The sequence below is a fragment of the Macaca nemestrina genome, chromosome 16, assembly GCF_043159975.1.
Source record: "Macaca nemestrina isolate mMacNem1 chromosome 16, mMacNem.hap1, whole genome shotgun sequence".
Lineage (NCBI taxonomy): Eukaryota > Metazoa > Chordata > Mammalia > Primates > Cercopithecidae > Macaca > Macaca nemestrina.
Window position 1 is genome coordinate 24,834,389 of NC_092140.1, and position 25,017 is coordinate 24,859,405.

Below are 25,017 nucleotides of genomic sequence, written 5' to 3' on the forward strand. Positions count from 1 at the left end.
AAAAATGGCAAATTTGGCTATTTGAAAAGACTAATAAGAATGACAACTCTAAGGCAATATTTAACAAAAACTATATAATCTGAAAGCTATCATTACAAATAATAGGGGAAGCCAAAAAAGAAAGAATAAGTGAAGCATAGTAGCAGGAAAAAAATAGTAAATTGCACATTACTATACATTTTACAAATACTGAGTCTCTGTATGAGTATATTATAAAATGTATGTTAATAACTATTATCATTTAGATGAAATCAATAAATCTCTAGAAAAATTACAAAATTGACATGGAAGAATTTTTAAGCCAAATATTTCTATGTCTCTATTTTAGTAAGTAAAATATTGATTTATATTTACTCACAGAAAAATCCCAGGCTGCTAAATTTTGTAAAGTTACCAAGCAGAAAAAACACTTCATAAAAATGAAAAATTAGAGGACATTTTTATGAATACAGATGAATATTTCTAAACAAAATATTAGCATATTGTATCTCTAACATTATTCAAATACAGTTATGATAACAGTTGTTCAGTCAATAAGTGATTCTATATTTGAAAAATCAGTTAAAGTAATACACTACATTAAAGACAAAAACTAAGTTATTTCCTACACAGAAAAGAATTTTGTAGTATTTAACATCCATTTAAGTAAAAAACTTATAATAAACTAGAAATCAAAAGAAACTTCTGATAAATTATTTTTGTGAAAAAATATCACCTCTAACACTACATTACTTAACAATAAAAATTTGAAGATTTTCACCTGAAAACAGAAAGATCTAGTAATGGCTTACTATCACCAAATATATTCAACATTGAACTAGATGCCCTAGCCAGTCCGTTTGGGTAGGAGAAAAACATAAAATAATGATATAATTGTGTGTATAGAAAACGCAAAGTTGACCTACTAATAGTATAAAAAAATATATAAATATTTTTCATGTTTCTGCATAGTTAAGATGTTTTAAGCAAAGAAATCTAGTCTGGTTTAAAAGACAAGATTGGGGAATTAAAGAGTGATTAGAGACTATTAAATAGAGACACAGATTTATCTACCCAATGGTATGTGTTTACACTTCAAAGGAAGATGAAACAGAGTAATTCATTTACATTCTAAAGAGCTGTAAACTAGAGATCTTCCCTTTCTTTTCAAGAGAGGATTTACTTACTATGTTTGGGAAATTAGATTTCTCCCCCTCTGGCAAAAGAAAAGATATGCAGAAGTATCAGAATTTCTATATAAACTCTCAGGTTTGTATTTTTATATCACTGATAGTAAAGAAACCCAGTTTTCATATACCTAGTACTAACCATCAAACTCTCACTGGATTGTTTTGAAGAGAGAGAATGGTGCGTGGAGCACTGATTAAATCACTACTACAAGGAATAAATCTAACTCCAGCTTCAGAAACCTCATGTTTGTTTTTAAAATAACATAGTTAAAAATAGATATTTCTAACATATAAAATAGAAATCTAAAAAAATGAACATTGAATTTAACAAGTTTGCTACATGGGAGACAATATTAAAAATAATACTTCTGACAATATTTTCACACATTTATTAGATTGCTTAAAATCCCAAAACTGAAAATACCATTGACTGTTGAAGATGTGGAGAAACACGTGCTTTCAATTATTGCCAGTGGGAATGCAAAATGTTGTAGTCATTTTAAAAGAAAGTATGGCAGTTTCTTACAAAGCTGAACATAGTATTACCATACGACCCAGCAGTCACACTCCTAGATATTTACCCAAACCATTTGAAAACTTATGGCCACACAACAGCTTGCATGTCGATCTTTATAGCAGGTTTATGTATAATCACTCAAAACTAGATACAACCAAAACTCATACTATGGATTATTATTCAATGATTTAAAAACAAGATACGGAGTCCTGTAAAGACATATAAACCTTAAATGCATATTGACAAGTTAAATAAGTCAGTCTAAAATGAATACATATTGTATAATTCCAATTATATAACATTCTAGAAAATGAAAAACTGTAGTGATGGCAAAAAGATGTAATCACTAAGGATTTGGGGAGAAAAAGATATTCACCGCAGTTTATTAACCAAGACTTAATAAACAAATATATAGATCTCCTGTAAATCAGTATAGAAAAGATAAGACATTCAACAGGGAAACTGGGACTTGTGTAGCATTTCACAGAAGAGGATATCCTAATGGCCAATATGATGACCATGTGAGATGCTTAGTAATCTAATTAACCATCAGGGAGATATATAATAAATCTACAATTTGAGAAATAAAAATAAAATTCTAAGCTCCCAACTGACTAAACAGATCCACTCTTGACTGGGGAGACCCCAGAGAAACCTTGGAATCTGAGCTCCCAGCCATAGCTATCTGGGAAGTCAGACAGGCCTCCTTAAACCCCCTCCCTCAGTAACCACAATTAGGCTTTCTTCTCTAAAGGCTAAACAGAAACCAGCCCTTTTATAAGACTCACACTGATAATGTCTGTTACTGACTTATCTTCCCAGGTACAGAACAAAGACAAGATGAGATTGATCATTCCTTTACCCCTCCCTGAGATGTTCGTTTTCTTCATATGTTCATCTTATGTTGTGTAAAATGTAGATTTACTGGGCATTAACTAAAGTCTCACATGCATATAACCATTTGTCTCACTGTCCCTCCTTTTTTTTTTTCAAGGAAAATGTATGAATACAAAACCTCTCGAGAACCTCTTTGGAATCAATAGCCACAGATGTGTCTGTTACTTGTGTTTTTCACAGGCAAGCCTTCTAGCTGGCTCAATAAACCTCAATTGATTGGGACACCTGCCTTGGTCACTCATTTTGGTTGTCGAATTGTTACCACTACACCCTTACCAGGTAATTAAAAAGACTGAAATCATCAAAAATGTTCAGAATTGAAAGCAATGGACACTTATAGACTGTGAACGTGAAAAGGTGGTGGTAAATACCCCTTTACAAAGGTAAATGCCATGCCCTGTGACCCAGAATTTTAACCGCCCAATGGGTTCGCTTTGCCCTCTGCCTAGACAGAGCTGATTTATGAAGACAGGGGAATTTCAACAGAGAAAGATTAATTCACACAGAGCCAGCTGTGCAGGAGACCAGAGTTTTATCATTACTTAAATCAGTCTTCCCCAAGCATTTGGAGATGAGTGTTTTTAAGGATAATTTGGCGGGTGGGAGAAGGCCAGTGAGTCAAGAGCACTGATTGGTTGGATCAGAGATGAAATCATAAGGACTTGAAGCTCTTGTGCTAAGTCAGTTCCTGGGTAGGGGGGACCACAATATTGGATGAACCAGTTTGTCAGTCTGGGTGGTGCCAGCTGATCCATCAAGCACAGGGTCTGCAAAATATATCAAGCACTGATTTTAGGAGGAGTTTAGGGAGTGTCAGAATCTTGTAGCCTCCAGCTGCATGACTCCTAAGCAATTAGGTCCCAGGCAAGAAGCAGGTTTGCTTTGGACAAAGGTTGTTATCATCTTTGTTTTAAATGATAAACTAAATTCCTCCCAAAGTTAGTTCAGCATACGCTGAGGAAGGAACAAGGACAGCGTGGAGGTTAGAAGCAAGATGGAGCTGGTTAGTTCAGATCTCTTTCACTGTCTCAGTTATAATTTTGCAATGGAGGTTTCAGAATTTCATCTCCTATATATACTTCTCCCCTAAAAATATGTAAATTATTCACCAAAACACATATACTACTATATTCATAAAACATTTTTATAGTGAACCTCTGGGAAATAACCCAAAAGCTCAATGTTTAGTAACAGTAGAGTAGCTAAATAAGATGTCACATGATCATAGAATAGAATTCCGTATAGTGTTACCATAGGTAGCTAGTCAGATATGAGCAGGACAGGAGATCACACCCCCAACCGGAAATGCCAGGTGACCATCAGGTAATGGTCAAGTGGTTGTTAACTGTCTCTCCAAAATAATTGTTCACAGCCAGTGCCAGGGAAAGGCAACCTCCCAATAGATGGAAACATCTGAAGCTGGTGATCAGCCACTTCCTGATAAGATGTCAGGAGCTGGGCGATTGGGCTCAAGCATGATCACTAGGAGGCAAAATTGTGGAGTTTAACTGGTATATGACTTTATAGGAATCATTTGACTGGTAAGGGGAGAAACCCTGAAGTAAGCATGCCTACAACTCCAGTAAATACACTGCACATGCAGCCCCTCCCAAGTGCTGGCAGCCCCTCCCAACGGCGGACAGCCCACCTCAAGGGAAGAATCAGAGGGGAAGGGACAAAACCCCTGGAAGCATGCCAACATATAAATTCCAAATCAAAATTCAAACCATGCACTTGATCTTTCAAGTTGCCCACTTGGCCCTCTTCCAACTGCACTTTACTTCCTTTCATTCCTGCTCTAAAACTTTTTAACAAACCTTCCCTCCTGCTCTAAAACTTGCCTTGGTCTCTCACTCTGCCTTTTGCCCCTCTGTCAAATTCTTTCTTCTGAGGCAAGAATTGAGGTTGCTGCAGACCCATATGGACTGGTCGCTGCTAACAATAGTACTTTATGTAATGAAAGTAAATTAAAAAGTTGACGTCCACACCCACTGAATAAATCTCATAAACATAATATTTAATGAGAGAAGCCAAACATAAAATACCCATAGTCTATATATTTTCATTTATATAAGGTTAGAGAAGAGTCAAAAATAAACTGTGTTCAATGTGCTGTTAAATGGATGTACTGAACTTATGATTATTAATCAAGATAACACATTTCTTTTTGCATTTTAAAAATATTTCTACTGCAAAAACATTTATTTTAATCTTAATTATAGACTACTATTTTTTAAATTCCTTGATCACATTTTTACTGAATACACCCTAGTGCTGTAGGTGAAATATAAGTAATTAATTCGTAACCTTAAGCAGGAATTTGAATTTATGAATTCTAATTTTTTTATTTTTTATTTTTATGTGCACACAGTAGGTGTAAATATTTATGGGGTACATGAGATGTTTTGATACAGGCATGCAATGCAAAATAAGCATAATCTTGGAGAATGGGCTACCCATTCCCTCAAGCACTTATCCTTTGAGTTACTGACTTGGTGACTAGGAAAGAATGCAAAAGTATAATCCATGTGCAAGATTGGTCAAAACAATGACTTGAGCTAGGGTGGAGGATGATTTCCCTTCATTTTACTACTGAACAAGAAGTAAACAATGCAAACATCAGATTAGGGCAGATAAGTGGGTACAGCATTCAAATACTTTTTAGCTGCTCAAAAAAAAAAAAAAAAAAAAAAAAAGAAGTCCTAAATTTGTTGATCAGTTCAGATGCACAGAAAAATAAATCTACAGAAAAGCTCAGATCAATTGAAAAACTCTACTGCTTCCCACCAGGCTTGGGGAGGGTCAACATGAAGTAATTACTTGCTACTGGACTCTTGGTAACTAACTCCAAATTTCCATATTTTACTTTGCTTTTCTGTTTACCATCATAGCTAAAATAAGCCTAATAGGGGTATGGCACACTCCTTTATCTGAAGTAACTGCAAGTCAAAAGTATTTTTTTGATGTTAATGAAGTAGAATGTCAGGATACTCCATGTGTAGATTCATCTATACAATACTTAGGAGATAGACTCAAAATGTCTCATTAGTTATTAGCTTGTCAGTGTAAGAATGAAGTACGAATCATCTGTCGAAGATCAGGTTTCTGGCTTCTAGAAATTATAAATGATTACAGTGATATAATAAGCACAGAAAGAGAAAGGGACTTGAGAAATGAAGTAGAGAAGCCAAATTCAATTTTGGAATGTGAAGTTGAAGCTTCAAGAGAAATAATTAAATAGATACTGACAAAGATTCATGTTTGCTTCATGGTGAAATTATTTTCAATATAGGTTAAAATTATTTTCGATGTAGGTTGTTTATTTGCGTTACAGGTATTTAATATTTTTCATAAGAAGAATCATTGTTTCTCTTACATCAAATATTCTTTGATTTCCTTCAATATTCTATTTTTTCAATATAAGAATATATACATACATTTCATTGTATAAATTTTATATTTCAACCATTATATCCTTTGACTAATAGAAAATAAATTCTAAACAATATAATTCATATAGTTTAGATATTTATATAATACTATGACTGATATGACTAATATGACTGACCTAAAATTGTACTAATTTTTATACTGATGATGACATACCCAATCAAAAAAATACTTAGAATATACTTTCTTAAGGACTGTGGTCAAAATGTTATAATGTAACCTGATTAAGCTGAAGCTATTTTTGACAAGAAAAACATAACAAAATATAGAGAAGGCTTAATCCATTTTAGAGTTAATAATTATTGACCACTATTTAGGTACTCAAGCTGAATAATTTTTATTCAGCTTCAGACAAAATGGATATTACAACAGCCTTTAAATACTAATTATAAATAATATTTTATTTAACTTTAACTTTTCTTTAAAAAAAGGCTTTTTTTTTTTTTTTTTTTTTTTTTTTTTTTGAGATGGGCCCACGCTACAGTGCAATGGCACAATCTCGGTTCACTGCAACCTCTGCCTCCCGGGTTCAATCTCCCGAATTGAACTCCTGCTTCAGTCTCCGGAATAGCTGGGATTACAGGTGCCCACCACCGTGCCTAATTTTTGTATTTTTAGTAGAGACAGGGTTTCACCATGTTGGTCAGGCTGGTCTTGAACTCCTGACCTCAGGTGATTTTCCCGCCTCAGCCTCCCAAAGTGCTGGGATTACAGGTGGGAGCCACTGTGCCCAGCCCCCCGAAAAAGGCATTTAATCCGTGCATGCTGTGGATTTAGCTCTATTGTAGTTGTGATAACAATGATATGCAATATTCCTGCCCTCAAAAAATGTACAGTGATAAGAACTACAAATAAGTAACACACAATAATATTGCCAGGTAAAGCACACTGTAATAGGCGCATTCCTTGGAATATAAGGAAGCAGAGGGGTAATAGCTAACAAATGTGTCTACTGATATCACGGAGGCTTCCGAGATTGAGAGGAATTTGCGATAGAAATAAAAGAATAAGAGAGTTATTGGTAGAGACTAGCACACATAAAGAAAGGAAGATAAAGAATGACATATTTGGGAAGTAAGAAGACAGTTACTATATTTGTAACACAAAGTAATAGTGGTTTATAAAAGACTGAAAAGATAAACATGGTTAAGTTTATAAAGAAATACTTATATGTATACATGGCACACTAAAATGTTTGAACTTTTTACTGAAGATAATGGAAGCTCTTAAGTACTATTAGGTAGACAAGTGGAATGAAGATATTTGCATTTTAGAACAATTTTTATGTCTTCCCTAAGAAATATGTATAGTGGCACAAAGGAAAAACAACAGTAAGAAGAGTTTAGAATGGATATGAGAATCAAACTGAAAAATGGTAATGGTGATGCATATGAATAAATACAGGTGGTATGTAGAGAAGTGGATGCATTTAACCAATAATTAGTGGATTGAATCAGTGGGAGTTGTTCATTTGTGGGCTCTCTATGTAATGCTACAAGGAGCTGTGTGGTTGATGAGGCTTGAGATTTTAGTGTGTGTAACTGTGGAAGAGGTCGGCATTCCCTGAGACAGGAAACACAAGAAACTAAAATAATCTGAAGGATGTCATGGGAGAAGGATAAGATCAGTTTGGGACTGAAGTTGGAAATTCTGAGAAACTGTCAACATGTTTTTCTCGAGTAGGCGGTTTAATTTATGGCTTTAGGATTAAGGAAAACAAACATCGACTACAGGTTTAAAATTAAAATAAAAAAATACAAGGAAAATCGACATAGAGATGGTGACTGAAGAAATGCATATGACCATCAGTTATGAAGGATGTTCCGAGAAGAGGGCTAAGGGCTAAAAACAGGAAAATGTGCAGAAAAACAGAAAAATCTGCAGGAAAAAAAAACGCACACAAAAGAGAAATAATATTATAATATAGTTGAAATATAAAGAGAGGAAACATGGAAAAATCCAGAAAGGAAAAGTGTATGGCATTATCACCATAGAATAATGGAACGTAAATAAATTTTAAAAAAAGAGATGAAGAAAAATATTCATTCGGTTAGAATTCATTAAAGTTTTCTCGTGAATTTGTTTAAATTTGGTAAATGTGTTTACATTTTTAAAGGTCTTTGGTTAAAGTAGAATTTGTTAAAGTTCTTTGGGTAACTGTCAATACCAGTTTTAGTAAAATCATGGGGGTGGACACCAGAGTATAATAACACTGACAAACAATTATGAAGAAAGAAATTTGAGCGTAAATTTTAAATTCTATTCACATGAAGTTTGTAGAAGGGAGGAAATAGATAACAATAAGTGGAATTGTCATGAAGTCAAGAAATATTTTCTAAGATGTAAGATGACAACTTAAGTTTAAATAAACATGTAAAAATAAAGGAGGAACAAAAAAGTTAAAGATAAGGAAAAAAGGGTGCTTAACATGGTAAAATATATTATATTCATTTTACATAAAGCATGTCCTATGAGCCAGAAGCATTAGCATCCTCCCAAAACTCATTAGAAATACAAAATTTGAGGTGTTATCCTAAATCAATATGCTAGGCAAGATCCACCAGTATTTTGTATGGTAATTAAAGTTTCATAAGGATTATTATCAGTAGTTCTTTAAAACCTGATTGAGGTCACTCATGGAGGCACTGGTTTTGATTAGGAGAAAAGATACTTTTATTTTGTAAGAGGAAAGAAAATGTAGATGCGAATGCTAGTACAAATGCAGATGCGATCAAATATGAAAGAGTTTCCTAGTTAACGGTTTAATTCACCTTGGTCATTTGCTGATGTGAAAAAAGGCATAATGGGGGTGTAGTTTTGATAGTGGAGAAACTTTCTAATGCCTGATGGAGTAAATGTGAAAAGATAATAATGAAACTTCGAGATTTTAGGACAGCTTTGTGGTGTCAGTTAAAATTGGACACCGTGTTTACTGGGAATATTCTGTATGAGTTATTTTCTCTAATAGCACTCAGAGACTTTAGCCTTAAAACAAAATTAGTCAAATAAGTACAGTGAGTCAGAGGTGGTATTTCTTTACTTATATATAATAGATATAAAATTTGGGCATCTTGACATAAATGTAGTCAAAGATCATAAAAATACTTCAGGGAAAGAAATGAAGATAGATAGAGATTGAATTGAGATTAATGACTGATCAGAGGGCTAGAGTTTGAAGAACAGTCTAAGAAACAAAATTAGACTGCTGTAACAATGAGAAATTATAATGCAAGGATGAAGAATTTGAAGCTACTGTTTCAAAGTAGAGCATTTCTAAATAAATGCAAGGTGTAGGTTAAGACTGTGGGAGTGAGTGCCTGAAGTACGTTGACATTGAATACGACTAGTGTTGAAAATTTTAAGCAAATGACTGGATCAGGCTGCTGAAACTTCATCCACTTGACTACAGAAATCATCATAAATAATGAAGTGTCTCTGATATAAAGGAAGACAGTGAATCAAGTACAAAGTTTACAATCATGAATAAGAACAACAGGTTAGTATGAAATTGCATTATGGCTTTTGTGGGCCCTGAGCATTTTTGTCTTTACGATTTCCTTTCTCCTTTTAAAAAAAAATATATATATATATATTACAACTGCACCAATATAAAGACAAGAATATGCACATTACATATTGGGACTTATTTTCACCTAAAAGCTTATTTATTTGTTTTTCTGATTTTAATAGAAATTAAAACATTCATGTGGGCATCTAAAATTATTGGAGGCCATAGGCACTGTGCTTAATAGGTAAGCTGTCCCTGAAGATGTAGGTATCTATGAAGTTGATTATTTTATCTGCTACTTTAAAACAATAAGTCAAATTTTTAAGTTATCACAGTTTTACTATTCTTTGTGTTATGATATATGTGTTCATTAGATTTCTTATCAAAAATTAATTGAATCTGAAAGATAATCTAAGGAATTTCTTCCTCCTTCTGAATATATGCCAAAAATTGACAAAATAAATAAAATAATAATTTTCCAAACACGAATGGACAGAAGCAAAAACTGACAACGATCCCTATGAGTTGAGAACACATAGGCTGAGTCATGTGTTACAGCTAAATACCTTGACAGAGTTTCCAGTTCATGGTTCATGTTGGAGGAATCCATGCAATGCTGGCAGACTCAAGATGAGAAGTGAAAGCTGAGAGTTTAGGGAGACCAAGAGAGTAAGGTGGGGTATCAAGATGAAAACTTAAGCATACATGCCTACGTGCACACACCTACACACACACACAGACACTAGTGCTAACAGTGACTTGTGCTCACACACTGCCAGAAATAAACTCTGATTCATAGAATGGTAGATAGAGTAGTGGACAGAGAACTGTCTTACCTCAGGAGTAAAAAATACCCCCAAACCGAACGTGGTTCCAGCCATAACTATCAAATAGTAAAAGCAAGAACAGAAATATAAAAATGTTTCCAAGTTACTTTATTAAATTTCAGAAAAATTTTCAAGAATATGCATAAGAATGAGAACTATCCTGCATACAGGAAGGTAATAGTCACAAAATTTGGCATCCAAAAACAAACAAACAAATAATCAAGAATGCAAAGAAGTAGGAAAAACAACATATAATAGGAGAAATGTGAATCAATTAAATCTGATTACAAACTTAAATTAACAGATGAGGATGACAAATCACTTATCATAGCTATATCTCATATGCCAAAATATTTCATCAAAATATAGAAGATATATGAAAGAGCTAAATCAAACTTCTCATAATGAAATCTATGGTATGTAAGACTAAACATTCACTCAATGAGCGTGACTTCCAGAATGTCAGCATATCCTCCCCCTGAAAAGCGAAATTAAACTGGAGAAAACTGTCAAAAGCAACCACTCCATCACTCTAGAAATGGAATAAAGGCATACAAAGAATTTGCTAATATTAATTTAAGGAACACTACTGAACCTCAATCAGAACAGTTGAATAAAGGCATACAAAGAATTCATTAATTTTAATGTAAGGAACATTACTGAACCTCAATCAGAACAGTGAGATTACATGACACTTTAGCTAAAATCTGCTGCCTTCCTCCCACTGAGTTTCATGGCAGAGTAGTGATTCCAGAGCTGTGCAGGCCATGACTACCGCAGTTTTGCTGTTCAAGTGGCTGACCTGATTAAGAGAAGAAGAGAAAATCACCATGCCCATTGGAATTGTCAAAAATAAGAGATCCTAGTGTAAACATGAGGAAAGACTAACATCCCAGGTGCCTGAAGTTGTGATACTCATTAGGTAAAAATGTTAAAGCATACATTTAGGCAAGCCAGAAAGAGAACAGGGAAATCTAGATAATGAGACAGACACAGTGGGCCTTGATAAGCTCCCAAAGAGAGATCTATATTGCTTCAAAATTCTGAGCACATGTGTAAAGTAGCACGCACAAGTTCAGGAGAAATACGAAAGGGATCCAAGTCACTGAACATGGGGCCTTGCATGAGCAGAAAGTAAAAGGACAGGCAGACTGTAAAGTGCCTGAACTGGAATGTATTCCCCAAACCACAGACACAGCCATTACAAAGAATGGAAGTCTTAACTGGCTCAACAGGCTTGGGCACAACTTCCGACCAATCATCAGCCAATCACTGAATTATGCTGTTTCAGGATTGACCCTTAGGAAGCCAAGTTTTAAAGTAAAAACAACAACAACAAAAAAAAGACAAGCATTTACATCACTGGCCACAGACTACAGGAAAGAGACTCTATTGAATTAGTCCATGAAAGTCACTGGAAAAATTAACAGTCAGACAAATAGCAGCACCATCAACAACTTTCAGTGCCATCATCATTCTGGATTGCTTCAGCATATTATCTAAAATGTCCAGTTTTCAACAACAACAGCAAAATTACAAGATAGGCAAAGAAACAGGCAAGTGACCCATAGAGTGATAAAAAGCAATCAGTAAAACTGCCTCTGTAAGTCTAAGATGTTAAACTTAGCTAACAAAGACTCCAAAATAGCTACCATAAATATATTCATAGAGCTAAAAAAATGCTTAGAAAATCAAGTTATATTACAACAATAATCAACTAGTATAGATTAGTGTAGAGTATCAAGAAAGAGGCAGAGATTTTTAAAAGCATCAAATAGAAATTATGGTTTTTAAATTACAATAGAAGAAATAGGGAAAAAAATCACTAAAAGAGCTCAACACAAGATTTGAGCTGGCAGAAGAAATATGGAACTAATTTGATGATATTTTAATAGAAATACCCAATCTGAAACAAAAAGGAAAAGATAATCAAGAAAAATGCATAAATAAAAATATGGCAAAAATGTACTAAAGATTTTTTTAAAAGAAGGGATAATTATTTTTTAAGATCTCCCCTCCATATCTTCTGTTTGATAGTGTCAATTCCAGTGTGGTACAGGGAACAACCTCGCATTTCAGAAAAGCATGCAGCAAATAATTGAAGAATGTTTTTTAATTCATATAAGCAGAAACCTGGGTAAATATCATATAAATGGACTCTCAAAATGTTAGTCCAAGAATAATTTACTATATTGTTAGAATGAGTTGACTTTATTTATCTGGGTCTATTTAAATGATTGTGGATTTTAAAAGCTAGCTTACATAGTTGGCAATGACTCTTAACAGTTTAAAACATTGATTGAAACTTGAACTTAAATTGTGTTAGCTTAGATTCAATTAGGTTGAGATACTAAAAATGTCCCACAGTAATGGAGAGGAGAAAACTCAAACGGTTTAGGGAAATAGAAATGCTGGGGTATATTTTTCATGTGCTGCTGGCACAACCACCTGCTTGATATATGCCCTTGCAGGTCAAAAGCATACTCACTTCACTTAAGCTTAAGCTGCATTAATGAGACAAGCAACATTATCCTCATAAACTCTGCTGTGGTGAGTGTGTAGACCATAAATTATGTTGGGAAAGACATCCCTAAAATGAATAAAGTGATTTCCATGAGTGTGATTACATCCAGAACAGCAGAACCAAGATATTAGTACTCAGCAATTAGAGACAAAGTAAGCTTAAATACAGTTATAGAAAGGAAGAATAAGATAGTAACTGAAATGCTTTGATCTACAGCTTCTTTGCAGTGATCAATGAATGACAGATTACTAGCAATAAAATATGGGGTCAATGTACTAAGTTATTATTTCCCATATATTTTAGAAAATTATCTTTAGGTTTAATAAAACTGTATTTGTATTGCCACATGGAGAGTAATAACCTTGCAATAAACTATGGACCTTAGTTAATTCAAAGTTCTGTAATCACTTGATTCAATGTAAAGCTAGATTTCTTCATAGAAAGACCCTTATCACTGACAAATATATGCTATAATTTTGTCTCCAGTGCTATTCGTAAAGGAACTGAGGTCATTTACAAAGGCAACACAAGCTAGATATGGATACTATTCAAAACATTTGAGGCTTAATAGATGTAATTTTGATTTAATGCTATTTTCCAAGGATCAAAAGCAATACTCTGCCTATAGTCACCTGAAGATGAATGGAGTTTTGGTACAAGTTCATCTCACAATGGTATAAGGGGCTTGTAAGGACACCCTATAATTATTTTGGAAATTCTTAGATGAATAATTGAAATAAGCATAATCTATGGCTTTTAGAATCCTAACAAACATTAGCTCCTGAACCTATGGATTGAGAAACACTTATATTTACTCTACATTTTTGCCAAACCCAGTTCTCATCTTCTTGTCCAAATAGAGTAACTGCATTCCCTTTCACTCAGAAAAGTATTTGGGTATGCATAATAAATTAAAATGTTCACCCCAGCTATTATAGTATGAAAAATACTATAAATTACTCTTATCAGGATAATGAAAATATATGATAATAGCACATATCTTGAGGAAATGCAAAAATTAGTGCCACAATTAAGACTTGGAAGATACAGAGATGAGGATTCTTATTCACATCCTCATGTACCGAATCAGTACATCTAGCTATTAAAAAAAAGTTTTAAGTTTTAATCTTATTGTTTTCACATAGTTGTGTTATCCTCTTACCTAATACTCACTTGTGAGGTCTGTTTAGTTTAATTTCATGTGACTTTATGTAATACTGATGACAACAAAACTAACTCCAAAATGAAAAGTATAGTATATTTAAGAGAAAGTTAAAATCCAACAAAAAATAAGTACATTTGAAATACTGGTATAAATTCCAGGTGATATTCCAAAACAAAGATAAATATCTAGATAATTTAAAAGTAGGTATTAAGAAATATCAGGTTTTTATTGTATATAACATGAATAACATATGCTATACAGAAAAATAAATCCCAAGAGGGTTTAAAATATAAAATATTTAAAAATACCAAAAACTGGCCAAGTGCGGTGACTCACACCTGTAATCGCAGCACTTTGGGAAGCCAAGGTGGGCAGATCATCTGAGGTCAGGAGTTTGAGACCAGCCTGGCCAACATGGTTAAACCCTTTCTCTACTAAAAATACAAAAATTTACCAGGCTTGGTGTCAGGCACCTGTAATCCCAGCTACTCGGGAGGGTGAGGCAGGAAGAATTGCTTAAACCAGGAGATGGAGATTGCAATGAGCTGAGGTAGTGCCACTGCACTCCAAACTAGGAGACAGAGCAAAACTCCATCTGAAAAAAAAAAAAGAAGAAGAAGAAGAAAAAAAAGTTGAATACATCAAAGCTCTTGCAAACATGTATGTATGACAATATCTTTATGACTTTGGGATGTGGAAATGAAAAGCGTTCTTAAAGAACAAACACACACATATATATCAGATAAAAATGTACAAGAACATCATATGGACGTGCACACACACATTCACATCCAAATAAACAAATAAAATGAACAAAGTGACAAACTGTGGGATGACATGTGAATTATATATAGCAAGTTATGTCTTTTCAGACTACAATTTCAGTAAGTCAGTAAGAACAGGACAAAATATTCAATGAATAAAATCACTTGTATTTTTAAAAGTTCACAAAATGGGAAATACAAATGACCAATGAATATTTTTAAAACATTGTCAATCTCCTTAGTAATCAGGGTAATGCTAATTAAAGCAATAAGGTGTAATTAGTTACTTGTAAGCTTGGGAAAAATTTAAAATAATCTAACAAAATCAACTGTTGGTAAGAATGTGAGAAAATGTGCAAGTTTATACCATGCAGTGGAAATGTAAGTTAGTGTATGAATTTTCTATTACTATTTGGTCAATTTTCACAAACTTACTGACTTAAGACCACACATTTATTGTCTCATGGTTTCAGTGGTTTTAGAGTGCAAGCATACCAACACTCAATTGAGTCTTCTGCTCAGGGTCTCACACGGCTGAAATCAAGATGGTAGCTGGGCTGCATTTTCCAATGGATGCATAATTAGGGATAGGTTATTGGCAACATTTTATGTGTGTGAGTGTGTGACTGTAGAATATACAGTAAGTTGCTACCTCAAGGCTAGCAATGAACAGAGTCTCTGCTGGTTCAATTCTCTACCCTTCAGAATCCCTGATTATCTATAGAAGTTAATGTTTAGCTCAGTTCCAGATACAATTATTTCCTTTTTGATTAAATTCAAGTCAAGTGTTTGGGTGCCTAATTACATCTACAAAATACCTTCATCTTTGCCCAATAACCTTACATCTTGGCAGTGATATTCTAGCACATTTGCCATACTCTGCAGGTTAGAAGAAAGTTTCAGGTTGTGATCACACCCAGGCAAAGGGAAATAACACAAAAAGCCTGGATAGCAGGAGGCATGACTCTCTTGGGTCATCATAGGATTCCGCTTATCTAAATGTGAAGGCATTTATGAGAATAGCTTTTAGTGCCTAATTAAAGGTATGTGTATACTGCATTTCTGTAACACCATTTCACAGATACATAGCCATGAGTAACTTTCCCACATATGTGCAAGGAACTATGTCAAAGGATAAATGTTGCAGCATTCTATGCGACAGAGAAAAATAGAAATCAATCAATTATTCTGTTAGACTCAATGGCTGGAAAACTGTTTGTCAAAGAGAATGATTTAAATCTAAGTAGATTTAGATTTAAAAAAATTAATAAAAAAACTCCAAAGTAATTAATAGAGTACATATTTCATTTTTTTTTTCTTTTCTTTTTTCTTTTTGAGACAGAGTCTAGCTTTGTCTCCCAGGCTGTAGTGCAGTGGTGTGATTGTGGCTCACTGCAACCTTCACCTCCCGGGTTCAAGCAATTCTCCCGCTTCAGCCTCCCGAGTAGCTGGGACTACAGGCATCCACCACCACACCCGGCTAATTTTTGTATTTTTAGTAGAGACAGGGTTTCACCATGTTGGCAAGGCTGGTCTCAAACTCCTGACCTTGTAATCCGCCCGCCTTGGCCTCCCAAAGTGCTGGGATTACAGGCATGAGCCACTGTGCCCAGCCTAGAGCATGTATTTCATGACAATGAAAATATACCTACACAAAGACAATATTACAGATTATTCATGCAGATATGTATATAACCGAGTTAAAATGACTTGAAGTATAAATCAGACTGATGTTCATGGCTCCTTTTGGAGACAGCTGTATGAAACTAAGAATGTGGCTTATAGGTGACTAATATTTTAATGTTTTAATTATATTTATGTATCAAAATGTAAAACAAATAATGCAAAAAGGACTCATTATATTATTGTTAGTATATAAATTTTGAAGTCGAACTGTTTAAAATGCTGATCCAGCCATTTACTAGCTTTGTAAATTTGAGTAAGTTCATTTCTAAAGAGAGATACTAAAGGGGTAATCATACTAGACATTAAAGCAGCTATTACATAGTTGGAATAAACTTAACTTTTTTTTTATAAAACAAAAAATGGGAAAACTGATTGGATATATTATAATATAAAGGAACTATGCTAATCAAGTGGTAAGAATTGTTTAAGTTGGTATTTGATACAAAATAAGGTGGGGAACTAAATAAAATAAAACTGACTTTTGTTGAACCTTAGATCTAGATAAATCAAAGTCATATTATTTCTTCTAATTGTGAATGTGTGTAAAATTTTTTATAATGAAAAGTTTTTAAAGAATAAAAAATTAAATTTTTTGTTAACCAACCATCCCTCAATCATTGCAGGTGTTTATTAATATTTTATAACATTCTAATTTGCCATTTTGTTTTAAATTTTAAAAAATTAAAAGGACAAAAATCAGAATGTCTTTACTAATATTGGGTTAATTAACCCTATTAAACTTAGAACAAAAATAATTTACAAATGTAGTGTTAAATTATTAAAGATTATTTTTAAGAACTTGGCAATGCATGTGGCTTTACGATATTCTCTGTCTTGCAGTTTTGCCATTATTAACCATATATGCCGCACTGTAAACACAATTCAAAAATATCCCCTTATTGTTCTGAATATTCCCCTATCTTGCATCTTGCATGGATAGGAATATATTTAGTGGCAGTGGGAAAAAATCTTGAAAGTATCTCAAACCATGGTGTTTTTATGACTGCCTAGTTCATTGGTACTAAATGATTGAACTTAGAATCAATAAAATATTTCTGACATGTTATGATATCTGAATGATATCAGGTAGTAGATGCGAGCTATTCTCTTTTTCTTCTATTTTCAGATGTTTAAAATTGTAGGCAGATTTGGTGGTACTCAACCTCTTTTCTCCTCTCCTTTCTATCAGTGATAATGTATCTTTTCTACAGTGATTCGTAAGTATTCTGAAAATATTCTTATTACCTGCTAATGTTGTGTGTGTGAGGGAAGGAACATCTATCTCCCTGGGAGACATCTAAAAACATGGCATCCCTAAAACTATTTCTTCTATTATCAAATGTAACAAGGAATAAAAAGAAATATAGTGACAACCTACAACTTAAGAGACAATCGAATACAGTGAAATGGACTTTATTTGAATCCTAAATCTAAACGTGGGAACTGACAAAATATATGATAATATAAAAGAACTATGCTAATAGAGTGGTAATAATTTTTTAAGTTGGTATTTGACACAAAATAGTAATAGAACAAGGAAACAAAATAAATTGACCTTTGTTGATGCTTAAGTCTAGAGGGATCAAAGTCATATTATTTTTCTACCTTTGAATATGTTTGAAGTTTTTCATAATGAAAAGTTTTTAAAGAACAAAAAATTATCTATCTTAAACTAGAAATTTATCATTCTGAATTTCTGATTGACCTTGGAAAAAATATTTTCTGACATCCTTTTAAAACCTGTTATCAGTTTATATATGTTTTAGAATTATCAGAGGATATCGTTGCTTTAATATCGGACTCAACACTTAAGTTCAGACGTATTTAAAACCAACTTAAATAAAATAAGGCAGAAAAACTGTTAGAACGTACTAACAGTAATTCTGTCTGGACAGAAACAAGAAAAACCAGAATATTTCCTGCTAACGCTTGAGGGCTTTTCTATCATATACTCTAAGTAATAGTCATTCCACAGAAAAGGCCCCACTCGTTTATTGTTTAAACAAATTATGTTACATTGTTTATAGATTGTATCAGAATTACTGTAAAGGGTTATGAGTGGATTTGCCAGAATGGCACATTAAATACAGCATGATTGATTCTTTGGTTCATTCTCCCAAACATTTTTATCATTGACAGAGCTTCTCGGAATATACTAAATGTTACAATTAGATCATGACATAAAACACATGTATGCATGCATTTACAATTTTATGAATGCATTATTGCATACAAAAACTTTATGAACCTAAGCAGGGTTATTGAAATGTTTGATTTAAAATAATGAAAATATTTCATATTTATATTTTTTTTAAAAAGAAATGGGATACTTCATCATATCATAATCTTCTTTGTAATGACTTCCCTGATATCATTTTAAAAATGACTTTCTTAATTGACTTACAGTAAAAATGTTTACAAAATCATTTTCTCATGTCTTTATAAAGATGAGAGTAGTCATCTTGTGTTTCTTCTTTACTTGGACATATTTCTCATTCTGGAAAAGAAATACATAGCTTGTATTTTCTCTTCTTATATAGTACATTAGTCCATTTTCAAATGGCTGTAAAGAAGTACCTGAGACTGGGTAATTTATAAAGGAAAGAGATTTAATTGACTTACAGTTCCATGTAGCTGGGGAGGCGTCAAGAATCTTACAATCATGACCGAAGAGGAAGCAAACACGTCCTTCTTCACCAGGTGACAGGAGAGAAAAGTGCAGAGCGAAGGGAGAAGTGCCCATTATAAAACCAACAGATCATGTGAGAACTCACTCACTATCACAAGAACAGCATGGGGGTAACCGTCCTCATAATACAATCACCTCCCACGAGGTCCCACCTTCAACAAGAGGGAATTACAGTTTGGATTAAAATTCAAGATGAGATTTGGGTGGGAACACTGAGCCAGACCATATCACATAGTTTCTAAAATTCCGATGGCATTTGAAATTAAGAATAGTATACTTTCAGCAGGATAACTTTACATAAGCTATAGCTTTTCTTCTTTAAATTAATTTCTATTGATTTCTGGCTCATGTACTTTTTTCTAATAATAAGCAAGATTCTTAGACCAAATTTAGTTGGTTTAAACATGCTTAGGAGACCATCCATGATTTGTGGGTATGAATATTTGGCTAAATTTTTCATGAGATCACACCTGTTAAAAAGACCTTAATAATTTTGTGTTAGAAAAATTATTTCATTTTATCTGAACCATAAAAATAAGTAAATTAAAATATCACCTTTGTCTTGAGCCTTCAAATATGATTTTTATTTCCTTTACCAGTTCTCCTTTGGAACCAGTTGTACCTTTGATAATTCAGGAGCAGGTTTAAGAAAACATGACTGTGATAATAAAACATAACAATACATAATTGGATTTGATTAAACAATCAGCATATTAACATAATAATCTTGTTTAATTCAAATCATGGAGTCAAAATGATTGCTCTGGCAGCCTCTTGCTCATTAAATCATACATGATCCCTGTTCCGCACTTCTTACAATGACTTTTTCCTTAGCGGGCATCGCTTCACCTGTTGGGAATCTCACCTCAGGTTTAATCAAATTCTTTTGTAGTTTTGATTCAACATTGCCTTTTTAACATTCTGAGATAAACTGAAATTCTAAGCATTATTGAAAGTCAAAACTCTTTTAACACTTCACACGGAGCTGGTTTCTGAGAACTTTATTTAATATCGAGTTCTCCAGCATCTGTTCAACATACACCTTGAAATTTCTGAGTTACAGCAAATAGATAAATGGTGCATGACCTCTACAAAAACTGTTCCCAGTGGTCTCTTCTTTCTATTTGAAGTCATATCAGCTTTTATTTCCTCACAGTTATCATATGCTGATATATTTTAGTGTAAAACACAAAATATTAAATTATAAGATATATTCAATAAAATAAAATTCAGTTTACTCTAAGATCTTATAATAAATAAGTATTATGCTTCAGAATCTAAGGTCAAAGGTTTTGTTTTGTTCTGAGAAGCTACAAGATTAGATCACACATGTTGTTTGTATCTTTCAGCTTCTACACAGAATAATCAAAATGTATGTGAATAGCCCTGTCATGAATAATGTTTTCAGGACTTTTGTGCATTCTGGTTTATCAAAGCATTTGTGCAACATTAATTTTAAAGCATGATCTCTTTGAGAAACTCCTTAAAACATAACTTTTTTAGTGTCATTTAAGTCTTGTCAATATTATGAAGTACATTACACCTATATATTCATAACATTTTTAAAAATGAACAAAACATAAAATAGGAAATATAGTAAAAATTTTAAGAAATATATGGTAAGCTTTTTACATTCATACTGATTCCATAAAGTCCCTTTGGAGCTATTTTATTAATATGAAAAAAATGTTTTCCTTAAATTGAAAGTTGTTTTAACAATAAGAGATATGTTCACAATGTCAGCTTTATTAAAAAAGAAACAAAAGGAAAATAAAATAAAAGAAAAAGTATTGGAAATTTTCCTTCTGGGTCATAAGTTGAATGTAGAAAATGAGATTTTTGTCATTTCTTGAGCGTTAATGGATAGGGAAAAATCAGTTGAGAACAAAAATAACAGTTCTGAGATGCAGAATGTAGGCTGCACAGCTGGGCTGAGCAAAAAGCCAAATCATTGGCTTTAGCTTACGTAGCATCTTTGACGATCCATAACATAAATTCATGACCAAGTAATAACAGGTCACTTTGTATCATGAGGTTCAAATCACTTGCAAAACTTTTAAACTAAGAATATTAAACTTTTTGGCTGGGCACAGTAACTCATGCCTGTAATCCCAGCACTTTGGGAGGCTGAGGAGGGCAGATCACCTGAGATCAAGAGTTCGAGACCAGACTGGCCAGCATGGTGAAACCTCGTCTCTATTAAAAATACACAAACTAGCCAGGCAAGGTGGCGGGCACCTGTAGTCCCAGTTACACAGGAGGCTGAGGTAGAAGAATAATTTGAACCCAGGAGGCAGAGGTTGCAGTGAGCCAAGATCATGCTGCTGCACTCCAGTCTGGGTGACAGAACCAGACTCTGTCTCAAAAACAAACAAACAAACAAACAACAACAAAAAGAACAGTAAACTTGAAAATTCCCAAGCATTTGCTATACTTTTGCACTTCAAATTAATTTTAAAAATGGGTAAAATATGAGTTGTCTGATACTTTTCATTGTTTAGAGTGGTATTACCAAACATATCAATAATCAGTAAAAATATCAATAAAAATATATAATCAATAAAAATAAATCTCTTAGTGGCTTAACATTGCAAAACATTTTTCCTCATTAATTTAATCTAAAATGATTTTCCCTATTTGGAAGAGGGTGATTCAGAGATATAAGATACTTCTATCTCCTGGCTGTGTGGAAGGGAATGTTTATAGGGAAAACTGAGCAGGACTCAAAAGGGTATATAATACTCCCATCCACATCCTTTTCCCTAATCATATGGCCTCACAGACAAGTAAGTGAGACGGGAATTTAATCCAACACTGTAACTAGGACGAAGGGCAAACCAATTTAATTGTCATCCAGAAGTCTCTCACACCCAACCTGCAGTACTTTCTGGTTCCATAAAAATGTGTGAAGGGCCTGTGCAGAGTTGGAGAAGCAATTTTACTGAACAGATCAAGAGTTCGAGACCAGTCTGGCCAACATGGTGAAACCCCGTCTCTATTAAAAATACAAACACTAGCCAGGCAAGGTGACTGAATTTTGACCTAACCTGGTTCGTATGCTTATAAAATCAAATGGCAATAAGATTTAATTAAAAACTTTAAAAACTTGACATTTAACATTTTCAAATAAATGATTCTAAATCAATAACATCTGCTCTTCTGGAATATATTTCCACCTTGTTTTCTTGTCACATGTTGGAATCTCAAAGATAGGAATGTGTAATAAAATTAGTGAGAAGAAGATGTGTGTGTGTGTGTGTGTGTGTGTGTGTGTGTGTGTATTTTCCAACTCTCCACATCAGTAGCTGAATATTCAGTGCTTTGCTCTGTTAATTTGTTAATTTGTATACACACACACACACACACATATATAGAGACAGAGAGCATATTATCAAGGGTAATAGATCCTTTACCTCTTAGTCTGTTTTACATAAATAAAGGTTGTAGCTGTGCTTACAGTAGCAGTTTCTAGTATCTTCTTACTAAGTGTGTATGCCATCTGTGTTCCCCTTGCTTTCATAAATGGAAACCTATATGTTTGGTTTATTGCTTATTGTAATTCAAGGGCTACTCAAATTCTAGATTAAATACTCATTTCATCCTGATTAGTTTTAAGTTATCAAATTATGCTTAAAGAAAAGATGACAAAATTGAAAAGGGTAAATATTTGTGAATCAGTATTAAATTAGGCTGTAAATCTGACCACCAGTCTCAGTTACAGACAATGTCTGCGAAGCTAAGAAACTAATAGCACTGAAGAATACATATTGCAAATTCAAGTAACCTTTTAAAGCAAAGCCTTTTCTTTTGGGGGATATTAATTTCCCATCGGATTTAGCATATTTGTATTTCCAACTAAATCTGACCCAGGTTTTTTACATAGTTACTAAATAAAAATTGTAAGAATTAATATTGAGGCATGGATCTCCTGATAAGCTGGGCAGGGCAGCTGAAGATGAGCTTAACTCCAAGTTGCTTCTCATGTCATGTCGGTGCATGTGCAAAGCAGTAAAACAGCAAGGATATGTGGTCACTAGTTAATAAGTCTTAACTAAAGTTACATACCATTAATGGCTAGGTATTTTAATTATTATTGTTTTCACCACGTTTAGAGCAAAAATAAAAACAGAAAGCAGTCTAGATGTTTCAATTGAGGGTATGGAAACAGCATATCTGTTGCAAAATCATTAGAAAAAATCTATAGGGCAGGGAAAGAAAGAAACTCTTGCAGGAGGCAGGGCCAAGAGAAATAGAAAGGAGACACCTGTGGGCTAGAGTATGTAAGTCATCACCCACTCTGCAGCTGAAGATAATGTTGCATTTAATTCCTTTTCTGCCTAGCATGCACCACCTCAAATTAGCCTAGAGTCACCGAAATTGTCCTGACTCTGTTCTACCCACTGAGGACCAGAAGAAAAACTGACTTCTGCCATGAAAGCAACAACTATTAGAATCAGGACCAGAAGCTTTTGCATATCTTGAAGCCATCTAATTTTTTTTTTTTTTTTGCTGACCTAGCAGTTTCAGCAACATTGTGACAAATTTCCCACATAGAAGTCTATCCGTCTGAAATAAGGAGAATAGAGACTGTTTTCTTTTTGGTCAGGAGTGTGGTTTTTTTCTCTGTCAATGCGTAAGTCTCACAAAGGCATCTAGGATACTTGCTGCATCCAGATCACCAGTTCTAATTAGCATGCCAGCAGCAAAGTGGATGCGCATGATGTTCTATGGGCTGTTGAGAAAATCAAGGCCCATGAGTGATAATTAGGAAAGACAGTCAGAATATCGACAGACTTTGATTTAAGATACTGCACGTGAACTGCTGTTCTGGACATTTGAAAGTATCTACTTCTGGTGGTCTTTGCTTGTTGATATAAAGGGGAAAAAAGAAGGCACAAAGTATTTTCCAGCTCTCCACATCAGTAGCTGAATATTCAGTGCTTTGCTCTGTTAATTTGTTCCAATAGAGAGATCACAGCTTGAATAGCAGCTACAACTGGAGTCACTAACAAATTCTCTGTAATGGATCATTCTCTATAATGGATGCCTGTGATGAGCACTCATAGTAGATACTAATATCCTTACACTCCATGTCATTATATTTATCTTTCTCAACTTCCTTTTGAATAAGCTTCTAAGCATGTTCTTTTTTATTGTCCTACATAGCTATTTGGTTCTATTCAATTAAATTGTTCATGAATCAGCATCAACCTGTTCCTCTTGCTATATCTCTATTGAGGCACAGTCAACAACCAAATGTACTTCTTGATGTTTTGCCTATTGGCAGAATTTTTCCTCCCTACAATCCTAGGGTGGAGCCCTTTAGGGGACTGTGATGTTTCAGCTGTATACTTCTGGTTCATGAGAACCCACCGCAAAAAATATTTGAAACTCTATTCTTTTTTTAAAATTTTATTTAGTGAACTGGTTCTAGGGAGCATTAAATGCATCATCCGATATGTAAGGAAGGAAATACAGCAAGATACTGAAGTGCATGTCTCGGGAACCTGTCTTTTAAGACCAGCCTAGGAAATACAGTGAGACCCTGTGTATTAGTCTGTTTTCACACTACTGATAAAGACATACCTGAGACTGGGAAAAAAAAGAAAAAAAAAAAAAAGGTTTAATTGGACCTATAGTTCCACATGATTGGGGAGGCCTCAGAATCATGGTGGGAGGCAAAAGGCACTTCTTACATGGTGACGGCAAGAGAAAATGAGGAAGAAGAATAAGCAGAAATCCCTGATAAACCCATCAGATCTTGTGAGACTTATTCACTATCACAAGAATAGCAAGGGAAAGAGCATCCCCCATGATTCAG

The 25,017-nt window shown here is 33.9% G+C and overlaps 2 long non-coding RNA genes across 4 annotated transcripts in view; one reads left to right on the plus strand and one right to left on the minus strand.

The window, feature by feature from the left end:
- Positions 1–25,017, plus strand: part of LOC105477019 (uncharacterized) — a 411,286-nt gene that overhangs the window by 105,289 nt on the left and 280,980 nt on the right. For 2 of the 3 annotated variants that reach the window (XR_011614691.1, XR_011614693.1), the window contains exon 3: positions 2,681–2,862. The exons of the other annotated variant lie outside the window; for it this stretch is intronic. This is a non-coding gene — a long non-coding RNA (uncharacterized lncRNA). The remainder of the gene's footprint in view (positions 1–2,680; positions 2,863–25,017) is intronic. 3 annotated transcript variants of the gene reach the window in all.
- LOC139359079 (uncharacterized) lies at positions 5,255–24,700 on the minus strand. Its single transcript, XR_011614694.1, has 2 exons — positions 18,912–24,700; positions 5,255–11,170 (listed from the first exon to the last, which is right to left on the minus strand). It is a non-coding gene; the product is annotated as an uncharacterized lncRNA (long non-coding RNA).